The sequence below is a fragment of the Chiloscyllium plagiosum genome, unplaced genomic scaffold (genome assembly GCF_037043375.1).
Source record: "Chiloscyllium plagiosum isolate Xiang-an unplaced genomic scaffold, Cpla_swu_hap1 HiC_scaffold_34, whole genome shotgun sequence".
NCBI lineage: Eukaryota > Metazoa > Chordata > Chondrichthyes > Orectolobiformes > Hemiscylliidae > Chiloscyllium > Chiloscyllium plagiosum.
The window spans coordinates 20,673,237-20,695,139 of record NW_028270172.1 but is presented as its reverse complement, the minus strand read 5'-3'; the positions used below and the strand labels follow the sequence as shown (position 1 = coordinate 20,695,139).

The following is a 21,903-nucleotide window of genomic DNA, read 5'->3' as shown; positions in this document are numbered from 1 at the left end:
TTGTATCAGTGAGATCACCCTTTAGGCTTTCCCAATAATATTTATTGATTCCCAGAGAATAGAATATCAAGCACCATATATGACAGGAGGTTAATACAACACTGCCTGCTTAAGTGAGGCGAGAGATTACCATTGCATTTGAGTTAGCATTTGTTTCAGTGTGACCTGAAGCAGCCCTACCAATACTGGAGTCAATGAGAGGCAATATAAAATTATTCTTTGGTTACTGTCACACCTAGCATAAAGGAATATGTGACTGCTGGCCACCAAATATTTCAAACTGCAAACATCGCAACAGGAGTTATATAGGATTGTGTACTAGGGGCACCATCTTCAGCCACTTCTTCAATGTTTCCTCCATCATAAGTTTAACTACTGGTGATCACATAGTGTCACTATTAACAACCACCAAACCTCTGAACAATCCATATCCAGCAAGATTCAGGTTTGCACTGATGAAGAAGAAGTAACATTCTGTCCACACAAGTTACAGGCAACAATCATCTTCAATAATGTAGCAATCTGCCCTTCTCATTAATATAATTGACAGCACTGAATTCCATCAACTCCATCTATACCTCATATTATTTTATGAATTTTTTTCAGGTCATCTTTTGATCTCCTAAACTCTAGTGAAAAAAGTCCCAACCTATCCAATCTTTCTTTATAACTCAAAACTTCCATACCCATCCTGGTAAATCTCTTCTGAACCCACTCCAGCTTGATAATATCCTTCCTATAGCTGGGTGAACAGAACTGGACACAATACTCTGGAAGGGGCCTCATCAATGCCCTCTACAACCTCAACACAATGTCCCGAAAAGGCTGAGCAATGAATGCAAATATGCCAAATGTCGTTTTTTAACCATCCTGTCTATACGTGACACAAACTTTAAAGAATTATGTACCTGAACCCTTGGGTCCGTCTGTTCTATAACAGTACCCAAGGCCCTATCATTAATTTTGTAAATCCTGCCCTTGCTTGTTATACCAAAATGCAGTACCTCATGTTTATCCAGATTGAACTCCATCTGCCATTTTTCAGCCTATGACCCATTTGATCAAGATCCCTTTGTAAACTTAGAAAACCTTCACTCTCCACAATGCCACCAATTTTGGTGTCATCTGCAAACTTACTAACCATGCCTTCTATATTCTTATCCAAATCATTTATATATATGAGAAACAAAAGAGGACCCAGAACCAATCCCTGTGGAACACTGCTGGTGACAGAGCTCCAATCCGAAGAGCAACTCTCCACCACCACTCTCTGTCTCCTGCCATTAAACCAATTATGGATCCAATTGGCAAGCTCACCCTGAATCCCATGTGACCCAACTTTACTAGTTAGTCTACCATGTGGAACCTTGTCAAAGTCTTTACTAAAGTCCAAGTACACAATGTCTACTGCTCTGCCTTCATCAAACTTTTCAGAACTTCCTCAAAAAACTTAATCAAGTTCATGAGACACGATTTTCTTACACAAAACCACACTAACTATTCCTATTCAATTCTTGCCTCTCTAAATGTCCATAAATCCTGTCCTTTATCATCACCTCTGACAACCGAAGTCAGACTTACAGGTCTATAGTTCTCCTTACAAACTTTCTTAAACAAACATCTTGAGGGTTACCATTGACCAGAAACTTAACTGATCATCCATATAATTACAGTGGCTGGGACAGCAGGTCAGAGGCTGGGAATTCTACCAGGTGTAACTCATCCTCCATTTTTCTGTCCATAATCTATGTATCCCATGACATCACTTATAGGTTAGGGCTGAGCAGGTACTGTGTTTGGCTCCACAAATGAACTGACCTAAATGGATAGGAAACAGAAACAGAAATTGCTGACAAAATTCAGCATGGACTCAGCGACTCCAGTAAAGTGTTCAACAAGGTTCTGCATGGTAGTCTGGTTAGTAAGGTCAGATCACATGGGGTCCAGATGGCGCTAGCCAATTGAATACAAAATTAGCTTGAAGGTAGGAGACAGATGGTTGTGGTGGAGAGGTGTTTTTCAAACTGGAGACCTGTGACCAATGTTTGCCACAAGGAACGGTGCTGGGGCCACTGCTTTTCATCATTTATATAAATGATTTGAATGTGACTACAGGTATGGTTGGTAAGTTTGTGGATGATACCAAAATAGGTGGTGTAGTGGACAGTGAAGATTATTATCTCAGAGTACAATTAGACCTTAATCAGATGGGCCAGTGGGTCAAGGATTGGCAGGTGGAGTTTAATTTAGATAAATGTGAAGTGTTTCATTTTGGTAGGGCAAATCAGGGCAGAACTTATGCAGTAAGTAGGGCGCCGGGGAGTATTTCTGAATAAAGAGTCCTAGGGTTACGGATGCATAGTTGCTTTAAAGTGTAGACAGGGTGGTGAAGGCACTTGGCACGCTTGCTTCATTGATCACAACATTGAGTATAGGATTGTGGTGTCATGTTGTGGCTGTACAACGGTGAGGCCACTTTTGGAACACTGTATACAGTTCTGGTTGCCCTTCTTTAGGAAGGATGTTTGAGCTATAGGGAGAGATTGAATAGGCTGGGGTTTCTTCCCTGGAGCATTGGAGAATGAGGTTTATAAAATCGTGAGAGGCATGGATAGGGTGAGTAGCCAAGGTCTTTTTCTTCGTGTAGGGGAGTCCAAAACTAGACGATATAGGTTTAAGGTGAGAGGGGATAGGTTTAAAAAGAACCTGGGAGGTAATTATTTCACACAAAGGGTGGTGTGTGTGTGGAACAAGCTGCCAGAGGGACTGGTAGAGGTGGGTACAATTATGACATTTAAAAGGCATCTGGATGGGTATATGAATAGGAAGAATTTAAACGGGCCATATGCTGGCAAATGGGATGAGATCAGATGTCTGGTCAGCATGGATGAGTTGGACTGAAGGGTCTATTTTCGTGCTGTATGACTCTGGGTTTGGCAGCCTCTGTGGAAAGAAAGCCATATTAAAATTTTGGGTCCAATGATCCCTCTGTGCTTCCTCTCCACAGATACTGCCAGATCTGCTGAGTTTTGCCAGCAATTTCTGTTTCTTGTTTCTGATTTCCAGCATCCACAGTTATTTGTTTTTTTTGTTTAATGAATGTGAAGTCAGATCACTTGCATTTATATTATGAGTGCATTTTCCATTCGGTACCAAGGCTACATGAATATGAATTGGGCACTTCCTTAGCATTACAACAGGGAAGCATAGTGTGAGAGAAGGGGTGAAAAGCAGAGGTACCTAAAATATCATTGGATTGGTAACAATGCCAGCTGCACCTAATTGAAAACTTCATTAATTGGAAACCTTCGAATCTAAATCAATTTAGGGGTTGTGAAATGTCTTGTGGAAGGCTCTCGCGTGCAATATTAGTGTTCCTAAATCTAATGTAGGAGGCCCGGGTTCAAGTCCCACCTGCTCCAGAGGTGTGCAATATCACTGAACAGATTAGTTAGAAAATATTAAAAGACCTTGTGCATCACCAATCAATATATGGAAACTAACAAAATATTATCCATGTCAGAGTCGCCAGGTGAGAGGAAAGGCAATAGGTTGTCTCTGAGTCTACACCTTTTTCTGGTATTGTTCTTACACAAAAATAAATGCAACCTCTCATAACCTCAAATGATAACATGCATTGGAATTTAAAGAAGCACAGAATTATATAATACTTACGACAGAGAAACAGACTATTCGGACCAGCAGGTCTATCTTATGCCAATGTTTTTGCTCCATTAAATCCTCCTTCCACCCATTCATCTAAACACATCTGAATACACCTTCACTTGTACCATCCTCATCAGTTTGCCAACTTCCACTGAGATACATTACTGTTCCGCAACTTCAGCATATGGTGACAAGTTCCATAATGTAACCAGTCATGGATAAAGATGCTTCATCTGAAGTCCTTACTGATTTATTCAAAACTATATTATAGTTAGAAATCACATGGCACCAGGTTCTAGTCCAACAGCTTGATTTAAAATCACAAGCTTTCGGAGCGCTGATCCATTGTCAGGTGAAGTCACTTCACCTGGTGAAGGAGCAGTGCTTCAAAAGCTTGTGATTTCAAATAAACCTGTTGGATTATAACCTAGTGTCATGTGACTTTGTCCACCCCAGTCCAACACTGGCACCTCCACATCATATCTTATAGTTCTTAATTCAACCTCCGAGGCATTTTACTGAGGTATTCCAAAACGAAACATGTCACGAAACCACAGAGCGAAATATTAGGGCAGGTGACCAAAGGTTTAGTCAGTGAGGTTCGAAGCACCATGTTAGGGAAAAATGTGAGATAGAGAAAGGGAGATGTGTCGGAGAGAATTCTGCAGCTTAGGGCCTAAGCAACTGGAGGAAGGGCCACCAAATTTGAAGCAATTAAACTCCGGGATAACAAAAGAGGCCTGGATTTAATGAGAGTGGAAATTTCAGAGGGTTGTAGCGCTGGAGGAAGTTACAGGTAAGAAGGGGTTAGGCCATGGGAACATTTGAAAGGTGTGGATTTTAAAACTGGGACATTGTTTGACTGGGAGACAGATTAGATTAGTGAGCATGAAGACAGCTGGTGAAAGGCATCAGGAAATTGGTAGCAGAGCTTTGGGTGACCTCATGTTTATAGCAGATAAATATGAGGTGTGATAAACGTGGGTGTGAATGAGAATAGTTGAGTGTGGTGGGCGGCACGGTGGCACAGTGGTTAGCACTGTTGCCTCACAGCGCCAGAGACCCGGGTTCAATTCCCGCCTCAGGCGACTGACTGTGTGGAGTTTGCACGTTCTCCCCGTGTCTGCGTGTGTTTCCTCCGGGTGCTCCGGTTTCCTCCCACAGTCCAAAGATGTGCAGGTCAGGTGAATTGGCCATGCTAAATTGCCCGTAGTGTTAGGTAAGGGGTAAATGTAGGGGTATGGGTGGGTTGCGCTTCGGCGGGTCGGTGTGGATTTGTTGGGCCGAAGGGCCTATTTCCACACTGTAAGTAATCTAATCTGAGTCTATGGCACTCTGAGCAATGGGCAACCTTGTATTCTAGACACAGCAATGGAATTACAGTGTTTGTCCCTCTCTATCTGAATTGAATGAAATGCAGTCAGCTGTCAGTAAATCGAAAACCTCAGTCACCTCTCTTATGCAGCAGTTCATGCCATATTGTGAGACTGTGGAAACATCTGCAGTTCCAGATTGGAAGGAACCAGACCTGTAGAAGTTTATTGACATGGTCACCTTCGCAATTACTGCCAATGCAGTCCTCCTCAAACTGTGAGGTTGCAGTTATAGTCGGTGCAAATCTGAACAATCAAACAACAATTAACTAATATTACTTTTATTTTGTTAATTTTTGTTTGGGGACTGGGATTGCATCTTCCCATCAATTGTCTATATGATCAGCCGACTCCACATACTTCTGGCGGCAATGCAATATCTGTGCACTAAGCTCCTCACCAGTATGGTCTCCAGTACATACATATCACTGACAACATCTTGGAGCAAATACTGATGTCATTTCCACAACTTCGTGCAAAACAGTAAAGTCATCAAACTCAAACCAGACCATCGGTCTGCTCTCTCATTAAAAAGAGAAAGAGACAGAACTAGGGGTGATTTATCTAGTGGGTCACCATGCCTCAGACTATGGGAGAGGTTGGAAAGGGGAGTCCTTCAGGGTAACTTCAGCCAGAGTATGAATTGAATTCACACTGTTAGCATCACTATTTCACAAACCTGCTGTCCAACCAACTGAGCTGTAACATAACATAACAAATGCTATTATGGGTATCAATAGTCTTGTGCATTATCCAATGCCTATACTGGTTTGTACATTAATCCCAGAAATTTAGGATGTGTAATTTAATGAAAGACATTAGTCATATTAATTTGTTTTTGTTGTTCTCTTCCTCTTCTGCTTCATTCGACATTAACTCCAGGTTAACAGTGCTGTTTGAAGCTGGCCAGAAAAATATGCAGGAATTTGTCCCAGTGTGATTGACCTGCCACTTCTTTTAATTTAGAATATGTCATGGTTTTTAAAAAATACAGTAAAATAAAGATATACTACGTACAAGCAAAACATCAAGAATGGTCACACATGATAGAACATACAAAATAGATGCATTAAATGAGGTCAGTTGTGAAACATTAGGAAGATACTGGTGAGTTCAGAGAAACTGAATCATTTATAAGTCAGTTTTTCAAATATTTAGTCTTTTTGCCTTCAACCCAAAAATCTTCCAAGGTGTGATCAGACCTATCCACCCAAATTTATCTCTTAATGTAATAAAGCGCACAGCTATTTGGAAAAGTATGAATGTTCAGTAAAACAAATTGCAAGAATATGTTTTCATGTTTCAAACCACTTGATTATTTTTGCATGTGTCCCTTTTGACCCTTGTTTCACATGACTTTCAAAACAAATAACACACTTTAGAGTTTGTTTCCCAACTATATTCTGTCATCTCAAACACAGGACTCCCTGAGCTGAATCTATTAGTGTTTTAGCTGCATTCAGTCTGTTGGTGCAGTTAATTCTGTTACTAACCTCTCAGAGTAGGGTCTGAGGAAGAGTCACGGGATCCAAAACGTTAATTCTGCTTTCTCTCGACAGATCTTTATTCTTTATTCATTCACAGGATGAAGGCATCACTTGCTAGACAACATTTACTGCCCATCCCCAGTTGCACAGAGGGCAGTTAAGAGTCAACCACATTGTTGTGGGTCTGGAGTGACATGTAGGCCAGACCAGGTAAAGATGGCAGTTTTCTTCCCTAAAGGACATTAGTGAACCGTTAGTTGCAGCTTGACCTGTTCAGTTTCACTAGCACAGAACAGGCCCTTTGGCCCACGATGGTGTATCGAGGCTTAATCCTAATGTGAAATAAAATAACTTAACCTATACACACCTCAATTCACTGCTATCCATGTGAATGTCCAGCAGTCATTTAAATGTCCCTAATGACTCTGCTTCTACCACCACTGCTGGCAACGCATTCCATGCATTCACAGCTCTCTGCGTAAAGAACCTTCCTCTGACGTCCCCTCTTTACCTTTCTCCTAATATCTTAAAACTCTAAAGTGTGTTATTTGTTTTGAAAGTCATGTGAAACAAGGGTCAAAAGGGACACATGCAAAAATAATCAAGTAGTTTGAAACATTAAAACATATTCTTGCAATTTCCCCTCGTGCCAGTCAATCCTGCCCTGGGGAAAAGTCTCTGGCTATTGAATTTATCCATGTCTCTCATTACCTTGTATCCCTCAATTTGGAGCCTTGGATGTAGGTGAGGGGAGAGGTGTGGGCGCAGGTTTTGCAATTCCTGCGGTAGCAGGGGAAGGTGCCAATAGGGGAGAGTGGGTTGTAGGGGGGCGTGGACCTGAACAGGTAGTCACAGAGAGAACGGTATTCGCGGAAAGCGGAAAGCAGTGGGGAGGGAACTATATCCCTGGTGGTGGGGTCCATTTGTAAGTGGCGGAAATATCAGCGGATGATACAGTTTGTGCGGAGGTTGGTGGGTTGGAAGGTGAGGAACAAGGGGGTTCTGTCCTTGTTGGGGTTGGAGGGGTAGGGTTTGAGGGCGGTGGTGCGGGACATGGATGAGATGCATTGGAGGGCATCTTCAACCACGTGGGAAGGGAAATTACAGTCTTTAAAGAAGGAGGACATCTGGTGTGTTCTGTGGTGGAACTCGTCTTCCTGGGAGCAGATACGGCGGAGGTAGAGGAATTGGAAATACGGGATAGCATTTTGTGGCGGAGGCAGAGGAATTGGGGACGGCGGAGGCGGAGGAGGGGAACCTTATCAAATGCCTTGCTGAAGCCCATATACACCACATCCACTGCTCGACCTTAATCAACCTGTCTTGTCACCTCCTCAAAAGAACTCAATAAAATTTGTGAGTTATGACCTGCCCCTCACAAAGCCAATGCTGACTGCCTCACGCTATGCTTTTCCAAATAGTCATAAGTCCTATTCCTCAGAATTCTTTCCAAAACCTTGCTGATCACAGACATAACACTTACTGATCTGTAATTGCCAGGGATTTCCCTATTACTCTTCTTGAAAAGAGGAACAATATTTGTCTCCTTCCAATCCTCCACTATGACTCCTGTGGAGAGTGAGGAAGCAAAGATGTTCGCCAGCGGCTTAGGAACCTCCTTTCTCACTTCCCGGAGCAGCCTAGGATAAATCTGGTCTGGCCCTGGGGACTTATTGATCTTAATGTTTGCCAAAATTTCTAGCACATCAGCTTCATCAATCTTGATCTGTTCAAGCCTGTATCCCAGCTCCTCAACATTCTCATTCACAATAAGGTCCCGTTCTTTAGTAAAAACTCATTTAGGGCTCCCCCTATCTGCTCAGATTCTACGCAGAAGTTCCCTATGCTATCCCCGAACGGCCCTACCTTCTCCCTGATCATTGGGGTTTTTCCGTTTCAGATTTCTAGCATCCATTGTTCTTTATTTTATCTCATTCCATTGCTAAATTGTTAAGAGTTACATTCTGGAGATATCATTAGGCATACAAGATACTATAGTATTGCTTCTCATTGAGTTACCACTGCTGGGAGGGGGAGAAATTTGGTGTCGCCTTCTTTTGAAAACTGCTGAGATGGAAACCATTCTTTGCGTTTCAAAAAGCAAAAATTGAAGGCTGTCTGAAGGAGTAATGGCCCTTGGGGCAAGAAGAGTTCTTAGCTATGTGTCTGTAGATTTGACTTGATTTATTGTAGTTACATGCATCTAAGCACAGTGAAAAGTTTGGTTTGTGAGCAGTATAGTCAGATCATAGCAAACACAAACACTCATAGAGTACTTAAACAGAGCGAGGAATATAAGGTTACACTGCACAGGAGTTGCACAAAGCAAGATCAACATTAATAAGGTCAACATTGTTTGTGGTTAGAAAGGTCCATTCAGCAATCTGATAATAGCAGGAAAGAAGCTGTTCTTGAACCTGTTGGTGTGTATGTTCAAGCTTCTGTATGTTCTGCCTGATGGAAGAGTTGGAAGAGAGCATCATTAGGGTGGGAGGGATGTTTGATGAGACCAGCAGCCTTTCTGTGGCAACGACTGGCCACTAAAAAATGACCACCTTTCAGGTATGGAACAGAGAGAATTCCAAAATAAGATGGTTCAAGTTTCCTCCATGGAAGCAGTCAGGGAAATCTCTCTAGCATTTCTAGGATTGTCATACTGTGCAGGAAGTTTATTGACCTTACAAGGATGGCTAAGTTAAGACAGGGCACTGTTGTCTTACATCTCATTCAATTGATAGAGACATCCCTCATCTGCATTCGTTTCTCCCAAAGAAGCTAATGTTGACAAAAGGCAACCTCTGCAGAACACTCTGACACCGTCAGACTGCATGACTTCTCTTTTGGCTTTTATAGCCTTCCACAAGAGGTTCTGTCAGACTTTACTGATGATTAATTTAATGGGACCAAGCAGCAAATTCCCGATCATCATGACATGATGCAGATGCCTATCGTCTACATCATGTGCCTGTGCATGAGTTGCAGACCTGACTCAACAGCCATGTAAGAAATAGCATTCCCACCCCAATCGCATCATTGTAGCGTTATCTTCTCTCCTTGAAAATGAAAAGGTTGTGAACAACTACTGTCAGAAACTGCAACTGGGAAGGTCCAAGCATCTAGAAACCCAGAGTGCACACAAGCAGAAAGCTCTGTTGGTAAAGTAGAAACAGAAATGAGCAGTCAGTCGTGAGAGGCCATGTCAGTGGCACTTTGATGAAATATTGGTAATGACAGAATAAGGCTCATCATAAGCAATGGCACCTTCATATGCTTTCTCAAAGCATTGTATTTCCCCTACATGCAGACACTACATCTTCAAGATCAAAGATTACAGGGTGCACAGTTAATTACACTCTCCTGTGGTCAGCCACTCCAATGAATAACAGGATACCCCAAAATCATAGCTTCTGCCACTTCTAGCTTCTGCAATCTAAAATAGAGATGATAAAACATTTTGTCTCTCAGAGGATTCTGGATAATTTGGAACTCCCTTCCTCAAAAGGCAGTGGATGCAGTATCTTTAAATATATTTATGACACAGGTGGATAAATTCTTGATTAACAAGTGGATGAAAGATTATTGGGGATATGCAGGAATGTGGAGCTGGGTTTAAAATCATATCAGTGTGGTACTTATAGGATGGTGCAGCAGGCTTGAAGTGCCGAGTAGCCAAAGCTTGTCCCTTGTTGGTAATTATTGTCATTTCATTGCCAACTCTATTATGACGTGCATATATCAGAGTAAATTTTAATTTTTGGGCAGTAGTTTAGCAGAAAAAGGTGTGCCTCCCACCTCAGACAGGCAACATAAGTACAAATTGTTTCGCTGAAATATTGACATTTAAAAATGACAAGAAATTACGTGTATTTATTCCAAGTGACCTATCTTGTGGATATTGATGCGATTTCCTTCAAATGATCAAGCTCGTGTTGGGACGCTGTCGCAGAACATATATTTTACCATTCTTTCACATGAAAGGTTCAGAGATTAATGATTGTGCTAGCACTTATACAAAAAAGCATTTTGTAGTGAAACACCTTACAGCATTACAGAAAGTAGAGTCCACTTTCTCTTATATAGTTTTGTGTTTCATTATACTGTAAATATATTCTAAGACAATAGGCTTCAGTACTATGACTTTTGTTCAAGTTTACAATTACCCTTCATCGTGGTCATCACTCAGGACATCTTTTGAAAAGATTATGTTAAAAACCAGTGAAAGCCTTGCCTTAAGCTGAATGTTTTTTCAAAACTATTGGCTCAGTGAATAAGCATTGTGCAGTCAAATAATAGAACCGTTAATGTCCAAGATATTTCAAACAGTTTGCATCAGTGTTCTATACTATTTGCATGTTGCAAAGACATGATGGACAACAGAGCAGTTACGGTAAAAGGAACAGGCCTACGGAAATGCCTGAAACTCATTCTCTATGAAGAAATTTCTAGCTATGGTTTATGCAAAATATCACATTTTTATGTAAAGTGAATGAGACTCATTGAGTGGGCGAGGGAAATTCTGGGTGTTTTCTGTCTTGTTGTGATTTACTCCAACCAAGTGCTAATGGATTTACATCATCAGGATTCTGAAGTCCTCTATTCTGCTGTCAGTCTTTGCTTCTAACCTTGATTCTCACCCAGCCTTCAGAATATCCTTCCTGTTGGTATGTTAGACAAGAGTAACCATGCATACAAAATACTTTTTACCTAGTGAACATATATGAACTATAAGACTACATTGTTCCTTTTATTATATCAGCTGCTGACAGATTGCACAGCTGTTCTGGGTGACTGCATAATATCTACAAAAGTCATTAAGGTGCTGTTATACTTGTCAAAATGGGAAGGATAGTTATCATGTACATTTGCCCTGTTTATGTGATTGCTTTGCACAAGTAAGCTTTTTAACTTTTTTGTTTTAGTACTAACTCATTTTTCAAATCACCAGAAAAAGTGAAATTGCCAGAGCAAAGATCATGAATAGCGATGAAGTGTTTATGAAAGTTCTTCTGGTTTGCTGTAGCCCTTCGGCAGAACTGCAGAAATTTTATCAGCATTTACGTGACTGAGAAAACATCTAACAATGAAAATCTAATAAACTTCAGCAACATACGTCAATTATGAAGAGACCCACTTGTACTGTTCCTTGAAAAGGCCATCACATGAAGCTGATGTGTTTTGTTCTAAATCTCACTTCTCTCTCTATGAGCAAAGACAAAATAAAAAATAAGGAAATATCTGCTTAAGATATTTTTTTGTACATTTTTCATTATGAACTCCTCACTAAAATATGAGAACATAAAAATGCTTTTTGACTTAAATATCAACTATTAAAACTAAACTCAGACCAGGAAAGTTTAGGAGATGGTTGCTGAGCATAAGTGACAAAATTTGATGAATGAGTTATGTGTGCATATTTATGTGACAAATGAATGCCTTTGAGTTTACTCAAAATGATTTTGAGGGAGTGGGCTGGTTTATCTATGATCTTTCATTATTATACAAATATTTTGTACCAGATTACATTCAATATATAAGTTGGGTTCTAATGGGAGAAATAACCTTTTTCTCACTGGGTTTGTAGTGCTCACTAAATTTTTATTTCACTGAGTTTTGTTAATTATTTGATTAACTATAATCAATTAACTACAGTTCTTCCATAGTTAGTATCTGCAAAGCTAAAACAATATGAATTAAATCATATTTCACAGAAGGAAACCATTCAGCTCACCATGCCTGTGGAAGAGCTAGCCACAATGTCCCATTCCCTGCTCCTTACCCATTGCCCTAAAGGTTTTTCTTCTTCACTCCCATCTGAAGTTCCTTTTTAACAATTACTGTTTTATTTGTTTTTACCATCTTTGAAAGCAATACATGTGTAATCATAACAGCTGGATGTACAAAAGAAAAATCTTTTCATTTTCTGTATGGTTCTTATGATATGTAACTGTCATTGATAAAAATGTAATACTCCAAAACAAAAAACAAAATTGTGAGAGGCACCAGTGACTGTGTTCAGATTGTCCATTTTCCTCAAATACCAAATTTTATCGGAATATAGAACCTAGAATCCAGAATAGGTCTTCTGTTCCTTTAACTTTGCTCTGCCATTCGATCAGATCATGGGTGACTTGACTATGTTCTCAAATCCACATTTCTGTCCGCCTGCTGTAATCATTAACTCCTTTGTGTATAAAAGTTTTCATAGTTCAGCGGTGAACAAATTTAAGGAGCCAGCCTCCACTTGGGAAGAGAATTCCATGGACTGATGACTCTCTGAGGGAAAATGAAATTCTCCTTGCCACATCTTTGAAAGGGAGACCTCTTACACTTTAAGTTGTATCCTCTATAGCTCGCTGTCCCACAAGAGACAACATCCTGAAGAAGGGCTAATGCGTCGATTCTCCTGTTCCCTAGATGCTGCCTGACCTGCTGCGTTTTTCCAGCAACACATTTCCATCTAAGAGACAACATCTCCCCAGTAACCATTCTATCAAGTACCCTCAGGATCTACTATGTTTCAATAAGATCATCTCTCGTTCTTCAAAACTTCAGGGGTGTGTAAAAGCCCAAAATGTACAACCTTTCTTAGTAAGATCCTTATCCCAGGAATGAATTAAGTGAACTTTCTCTAACTGCTTCTAACCCCTCAATCTCCTATGCTCCAGTGATAAAGGCCCAGCCTATCCAATCTCTCCATATAACTCAAACTGTTAATTCCCAGCAACATCCTTGTTTTCTGACTTTCTCCAGCTTAATAACCTCCTTCCTACAAGAGGGCGGCCAGAACTGGACACAATACTCCAGAAGACGCCTCACCAGCATTCTGCATTCCAACTTATTGTGATCCAAGTACCAAGAGCCAGATGCCTCTGCACTACTGAATTCTGCAATCATCTCACTACTGCATTACTCTTCTGTTCTTACCAAAATGGTCAAGCTCATGTTTCCCACATTATACTCAATCTGCCAAACTTTTGCCCATTCACTTAACCTATTATATCCATTTATAAACTCTTTACTTTCTCTTTACGATGTATTTTTCTATCAACCTTGGCATTATCAGGAAACATTTCTATCATGCATTTGATCCCTTCATCAAAGATAATGATATAGAGGCCCTAACATCAATCTCTATCGAAATTCATTAGTTCCACCTTGTCAACACCAAAATGACATACTTATCATTAGTCTTTGCATCCTTCAGATAACCTATCCTTTATCAATGTCAATATGCTACCACCTAAACCATGAGCTCTTATTTTGTATCATACCCACTGATGTGGCACCAAATCAAATGTCTTTTGAAAATCCATTTACATCACATTGAAATAGCCACAGTGCAGCTCACTCAGCCCTTCAAACCTGCTCTGCCATTGAATATGATCATGTCTGATTCTCTATCTCAGTGTTACATTTGCTGCTTTCTTCTCTTAATCCTTGATACCCTTAAAATCTAAAAATGTATATATCTCATTCTTGAATATATTCAGTGATTTGACCTCCACAGGCTTCCGCGCTAAAGAATTCCACAGTTTCACTACCCTTTGAGTTAAGAAATTGAGCTTTATCTCAGACCTAGATGGTCTGCCCTGTATTCTGAGACTGTTACCCCTGGTTTTAGACTTCACAACCAAGAAAAACAGTCTCCCTGCAAAGTAGTTTGTCCAATCCTGCTAGAATTTTATATGTTTCAATCAGATTCCCACTCACCCTTCTAAACATTAATGAATACAGGCCCAGTCAAACCAATATATTTTCATATAACAGTCTTGTCAACTCCTGTATCAGGCCAGTGAACCTCAGTTGCACTCCCTCTTTGGTAAGTATATCCTTTCTTAGGAAGAGAGACTAAAATTGCAAGCAATACACCAGTTGTGGTCTTACCAAGGTGCTGTATGACTGCAGTAAGACATCTTTACTTCTGAACTCAAATCTTCTTGCAAAGATGGCCAATGTACCATTTGCCTTTCTAATCGCTGGCTGTACCTTTCAATTTTTATTGACTAGTGTACAAGGACACCCAGATCCCTTTGTACATCCATATTTCCCAATATATCACCATTCAAATAGTACTCTTCTTTCCAGTTTTTCACACCAAAGTGTATAATTTCACATTTAACCACATTGTATTGCATCTGCCCACTCATTCAACTTGTCTAAATCACCTTGAAGCTTACTTGCAGCCTTCTCTCAACTCACAACCCGGCCCAGTTTTGTGATGTCAGTCAACTTGGAAATGTGGCAGTCAGTTTAGTCATCAGGTCATTCACATATATCATGAATAGCTGGGTCCAAGGCACCCCACAAATCATTGTCTGCCACTCAGAAAATGATTTATTTATTCCCACATTATGTTTCTTGCCTGTCAACAAATTCTCAATCCTTGCTAATAGATTACCTCCTATCCCATATGCTTTAAATTTGCCTGAAAACCTCTTCTGAGGGATCTTATCAAAGCCTTCTGAAAATCCAAATACTGATTCTCCTTTATCTATTCTACTAGTTGTGGCTTCAAAGAATTCCAGGAGATTTGAAAAGCATGATTTTTATAAAACCATGCTAGCTTTGTTCAACATTATTACTGCTTTCCTAATGTTCCTTTAATCTCCACGTTCCCCTTCATCCACCTTGCTTATTGCTTCCCCAAATAACTGTATTAAATTAGTTAAACACAATTTCCCTTTGACAAAACTAGATTGATATTGCCTGATTCCATTATGATTTCATGCAGTTATGCTGTAACTACCTTGTAATGAATTCTAGTTATATCCCTCTGACAGATGTTAGGCTAATTGGCCTATAGTTTCCTGTTTCTTGTTTCCCTCCTTTCTTGATTGAACATGTTATATTTGTTATTTTCCAGTCTGCTGGGACCCTTCCAGAATCTAAATAATTTTGGACAATTATAACCACTTCTGCAGTCCCTCACTGAAGCCTTAGGAAACAGATAATCAAGTCCTCAAGACTTGTCAACTTTGCAGTTGAATAATTTCTGTGGTGATGGTGATTTTTTTCTCTCTCTTTCATCTCTTGATATCCAATAATCTTTGGGAAATGCTCTAAATCTTCTTCAGTGAAAATAGGATTAAAATGTCTTTTCAATGCTTTTAACATTATTTTAGTTTCCATCATTAATTCCTCAGATTCACACTGTAAAGGACCAAACATCCTTTTTAAATGCTTGTAGAATTCTCTTACATATAATTTTTCCCTCTTTTTTTTCTTTTCTCTAATGGCTTCTTAAAACCCACCTATTCTTCTGAACTACCACTAACCTTTCTAGAATTATCCTGTGTTTCTTTCAATTTGACATTGTCCCTAACTTCCTTACAGATGATGTATACTTCTCAAAGAAGTTTTTACTTTCACTGAGGTAAATCCTTGCTGAGAGTAAATGTCTCCTTAGAACTCCGTCACAGCATTCCTACTGTCTTAACTTTTAACCTAGTTTCCCAGTTCACTTTAACTAACTTTGTTTCATATCCTTATGATTACCTTTATTTATGTTTAAACATTCACCTTAGACTCACACCTCTCACTTTCAAATTGAATGTGAAATTCTGTGACGTTATGATCACAGTTACCTAGAAACTTCATTACCACGAAGTTATTGATTAATTCCATCCCATTTCACATTACCAAATCTAGACCTATGACCCAATTGGTGCAAGAACATTCCGCTTTAAGAAATCATCCTGAATGCACAATAGAATTGGACTGAATTTGAGTGTTGCTGGAAATAAGCATATATCACAACCCAGACTTGTTCTATCAAATATTTCATTTCCCACATTTGTTGAAGGAGAGATCCTGGAATATGTGGAACATATCCAGTACCTATCTGGCCAATTCTCTCAAAAGACACCTTTGCGGATGAGATTCAACATTGGGTTGGCCATGCCAGCTTAAACCTTTTATGAACTAAAACATCAAGTACTTGACAGTAAAGACACCTCAAAGGTCACCAAAAATCCTTGTGTACTATTGCTATTCTCACACTGCTGTGAAACTTTGATTGCATATCAGTGACACATAACAGTGCAAGAGAAATTACTGGTACAACAATAATGATGCCTCCATCTCATCCTCCGGAACCCACAGGAGGACTACTGAACAAACATTAATGTCAATCTTAAAGCTGGTTCTGCAAGCATTCAGGTAAAACTGCTTCACAAACAGCTATAATGGATTAGACATTGTGTCTGGATAACCAAGAAATATTTCTCCTGACATATCCTGTTTTCTCAACACTCAGATGGCCATTACTTCAGGGGAGGACAGCAAAAACACTACAAAGACATTCTGCTGTGCTTCTTGATGCATAGAAAGACCAACATTAATGATTGGAAAGAGCTTGCTGCCAATCCTTCAAAATGGCAACAACATGACCATCAAACTACAACATGCCTTGAGTCTAAATGTCTTATTCATGAGGCAGAGCAGCCTCATATTTCCAAGTTGCCTATATAAATCTAATTCATATAGTCTCAGTGGCTGACACTTGGCTCAAGAATGAATCCAGTTCAGGCTTGTGGGTTGCCATCGTGGGTCTCATTTGACCAGCCAGGCTGGAGCTTGATCCACAGATATTTGGGGATATGGAGCACAATATCCCATGAGGTAGTGAGATATGGAATGAAGGGATTGATTTCTTTCTGTGCTGCTACTCTGCCTCATGTATAAGACGTTTAGACTCAAAGCGTGTTGTAGCTTGATGGTCATGTTTTGTCATTTTGAAGGTTTGGCAGCAATAGACAATAGACAATAGGAAAAAGACAATAGACATTAGATGCAGGAGTAGGCCATTCGGCCCTTTGAGCCAGCACCACCATTCATTATGATCATGGCTGATCATCCATAATAATATCCTGTTCCTGCCTTATCCCCATAACTCTTGATTCCACTATCTTTAAGAGTTCTACCCATCTCTTTCTTGAAAGTAATCAGAGATTTGGCCTCCACTGCCTTCTGTGGCAGAACATTCCATATATCCACTACTCTCTGGGTCAAGAGATTTCTCCTCAACTCTGTTCTAAATGGCCTACCCCTTATTTTTAAACTATGTCCTCTGGTTCTGTACTTACCCATCAGTGGAAACATGCTTCCTGCCTCCAGAGTGTCCAATCCTTTAATAATCTTATACATCTCAATCAGATCCCCTCTCATCCTTCTAAACTCAAGTGTATTCAAGCCCAGTCGCTCCAATCTTACAACATATGATAGTCCCGCCATTCCGGGAATTGACCTTGTGAACCTACGCTGCACTCCCTCAATAGCCAGAAAGTCCTTCCTCAAATTTGGAGACCAAAACTGCACACAATACTCCAGGTACGGTCTCACCAGGGCCCTGTACAGCTGCAAAAGGACCTTTTTATTCCTATACTCAATTGCCTTTGTTATGAAGACCAGCATGCCATTAGCTTTCTTCACTGCCTGCTGTACCTGCATGCTTGCTTTCATTGACTGATGTACAAGAACACCTAGATCTCGTTGTACTTCCCCGTTACCTAACTTGACTCCATTTAGGTAGTAATCTGCCTTCCTGTTCTTGCCACCAAAGTGGATAACCACACATTAGTCCGCATTAAACTGCATCTGTCATGCATCCATCCACTCACCTAGCCTGTCCAAGTCACCCTGTATTCTCATAACATCCTCCTCACATTTCACCCTGCCACCCAGCTTTGCGTCATCAGCAAATTTGCTAATATTACTTTTAATTCCTTCATCTTTATCATCAATGTATATTGCAAACAGCTACGGTCTCAGCACCGAACCTTGTGGTACCCACAAAGGTCACCGCCTTTGCTTCCTGTCAGCCAGCCAATTTTCAATCCAAGTCACTATTTTGCCCCCAATATCATGTGCCCTAATTTTGCTCACTAATCTCCTATGTGGGACTTTATCAAAGGCTTTCTGAAAGTCCAGGTACACTACATCTACTGACTCTCCCTTGTCCATCTTCATAGTTACATCCTCAAAACATTCCAGAAGATCAGTCAAGCACAATTTTCTCTTCGTAAATACATGCTGACTCTGACCTATCCTGTACTGTTATCCAAATGAGTTGTAATTTCATCTTTTACAATTGACTCCAGCATCTTTCCCACCACTGATATCAGGCTAACTGGTCTATAATTCCCTGTTTTCTATCTCCCTCCTTTCTTGAAAAGTGGGACAACATTAGCCACTCTCCAATCTGCAGGAACTGATCCTGAATCTATAAAACATCGGAAAATGATTACAAATGTGTCCACGATTTCTAGAGCCACCTCCTTAACTACCCTGGGATGCAGACCATCAGGTCCTGGGGACTTATCAGCCTTCAGACCTAACAGTCTATCCAACACCATTTCCTGCCTAATATAAATTCCCTTCAGTTCATCCATTACCCTAGTCCTTCAGCCACTATTACATCTGGGAGATTGCTTGTATCTTCCCCAGTGAAGACAGATCCAAAGTACCTATTCAACTCTCCTGCCAATTCCTTGTTCCCCATAATAAATTCACCCATTTCTGTCTTCAAGGGTCCAATTTTAGTCTGAACTTTTTTTTTCTTTTCACATACCTAAAAAAGCTTTTACTGTCCTCCTTTATATTTTTGGCCAGTTTGCCTTCATACCTCATTCCAAGCCCTTTCCAATCATTAATGTTGATCTTTCTATGCATCAAGAAGCACAGCAGAATGTCTTTGTGGTGTTTTCGCTGTCCTCCCCTGAAGTAATGGCCATCTGAGTTGAGAAAACAGGATATGTCAGGAGAGATATTTCTTGATTATCCAGACACAGCGTCTAATCCATTATAGCTGTTTGTGAAGCAGTTGTGCCTGAATGCTTACGGAAGCAGCTTTAAGATTGACATTAATGTTTGTTTAATAGTCCTCCTATGGGTTCCGGAGGATGAGATAGAGGTATCACTATTTTTGTACCAGTAATCTCTGTTGCATTTTTACATAGAACATAGAACATAGAAAACTACAGCACAGAACAGGCCCTTTGGCCCACGATGTTGTGCCGAGGTTAACCCTAATATAAAATATAGTAACTTAACCTACGCACCCCTCAACTCACTGCTATCCATGTGCATGTCCAGCAGTCACTTAAATGTCCCCAGTGACTCTGCTTCCACCACCACAGCTGGCAACGCATTCCATGCATTCACAACTCTCTGCGTAAAGAACCTACCTCTGATGTCTCCTTTATACCTTCCTCCTAATATCTTCAAACTATGATTCCTCGTACCAGTCAATCCTGCCCTGGCGAAAACTCTCTGGCTATTGGCTCTATCTATTCCACTCATTATCTTGTATACCTCGCTCTGGTCTCCTCTCTTCCTCCTTCTCTCCAGAGAGAAAAGTCTGAGCTTATTTATGTGTCACAGATACACAATCAAAGTTTCACAGCAGTGTGAGAGTAGCAATAGTACATGAAGATTTTTGGTGACTTTTGAGGTGTCTTTATTGTCCACTTGACAATAGTTTGTAAAAGATTTAAGCTGGCATAGCCAACCCAATGTTGGATCTCATCCTCAAAGGTGTCTTTTGAGAGAGTTGGCCAGATAGGTACTGGATATGTTCCACATATTCCAGAATCTCTCCTTCGACAAATGTGGGAAGTGAAATATTTGATAGAACAAGTCTGGGTTGTGATATATACTTAATTTCAGCAACACTCAAATTTAGTCCAATTCTATTGGATGCAACATTGGAGAGAATAAAGGTGGCTTCCAAATCTGATGCAGAGGGTGCAACAATGCTACAATTACCCACAGATTATAGATCATATATGTCTCTAGTGTTCCGTTCAGCTTTAATACAGAGCTGAGTGAGAATTGTCCTCTAGGCAGTAACTAATACTCATAAAGAGAATAACTAACCTTCAGATGGATGTTCACTATCAGGTGTAAATAGCATGGAAGTTATTACAGAGCCTTGCTTGACACCAGCCTGGATTTTCAATATGTAAATTTAAGATCTCCCATTCAATACATGATGCAGTTATTATGTCTCTTGGATGTCCAAATCTCTGGGAAACAATCCACAGAGCCTCATGATTTATGAAATGAAATGCTTTGGTCAATTCAATGAATACAATAAAAAGTTCCTATTGATTTCCTTGATATCTTTCTCTGATTTGTTTGGCAACAAAGATCATTTCAAAGGTTCCTCTGGAATGTCTAAACTGAGTCTATAGGAGGATTTCCTTAGCCACAGGAAGTAGGGAAAGAAAGAGAATGCTGTCAGGACTTTCCCTGCTATGGATGACAGGCAAGTATATAACTAGCTTCCAAAACATGCCTTATTCCCTGAGAGGATACTCCAGATTATCAAGTTCCTGTATGAAGAGGCATGAACTAGTTTTCCATCTTCATTCACTTGACCCCTTAGTTGGCTGAAACAAGGTTAATTCACACAAGACCCTACATTGTGGAGAACTTTCTCCCAGTCCAAATGAATCTATTTGTTAAAAGAAACCATTTTAATCAGGCTTTCCTGAGTTAACAAAGAGTGAAGTAGTGCACTTAGTTTACTAAGTACAAGAAAAAAATAATAATGCATCTCAGAGACACATTTAACAGAGATGCGAAGTGAGTCCAAGAAAGATAAATATCAGTCTCTGTGGGTAGATAATTGAAAAGTTGACTTCAGTATTTGTGACTTGCAGGGCTAATTGAAATTCTTCTGTCATATTTCCTTTTGACTGGCTTGCTGCTAGTGAGCTTCTAGCACTCAGAGTGATAGAGAGTGATTAATGTGTGGTTCTATGATTATGATCTTTATACTACAATGGCATGCAAACCAAGTTAGCACACAAGCAGTCCAGCTCACTGGCACACATGAGTGCCTAGTTTGCTAGCACACCTTCAACTAGCACAAGCACACAAGAGTTGAAAGGTTCTTGTTTATTCTTAAAAGGGGAATGACAGAAAACAGAGTCGCTCAGAATGCTGTGTTTTCTCCCATCATCTTCACAGTCTGAGGCACATTCCCATTACATTACAGTTTATTTGTAGTGCCTTTCTCTCTTCTAAGTCTATCACTTTGAAGCTTCCTTGACAACTCATTAGGTGTGACATTCTAGATCTCTCTCCAGGAAGCCACTGAATTAACTTTCACAGATATCTGTTATCTATTGTTCAGTATGCCTGTAAATACTGCCATCAGGACAGCAGCCAAGAAGCTTAGAAATTAATCTGCAATTTCTTCCAACATGTGAATGAATTGTTAGTGTATGGAATTATCTTCCTCAGAAAGAAATGGAGACTGTGCCATTGAAGTTATTCAATGCAGAGTAAAACAAATTTTTGACAGACAGTGGAATCAATGGCTATTGGGAATGCATACAGAAATGTGGACTTGAAACCACAAGCAGATCAGC

The 21,903-nt window shown here is 40.1% G+C and overlaps 1 long non-coding RNA gene across 1 annotated transcript in view; it reads left to right on the top strand.

Moving 5' to 3' along the window:
- The window catches only part of LOC122564460 (uncharacterized), a 133,263-nt gene extending 120,767 nt beyond the window's left edge, over positions 1 to 12,496 (top strand). Inside the window, exon 5 of the long non-coding RNA XR_015752838.1 lies at positions 11,472 to 12,496. This is a non-coding gene — a long non-coding RNA (uncharacterized LOC122564460). The remainder of the gene's footprint in view (positions 1 to 11,471) is intronic.
- Positions 12,497 to 21,903: the final 9,407 nt, after the last annotated feature.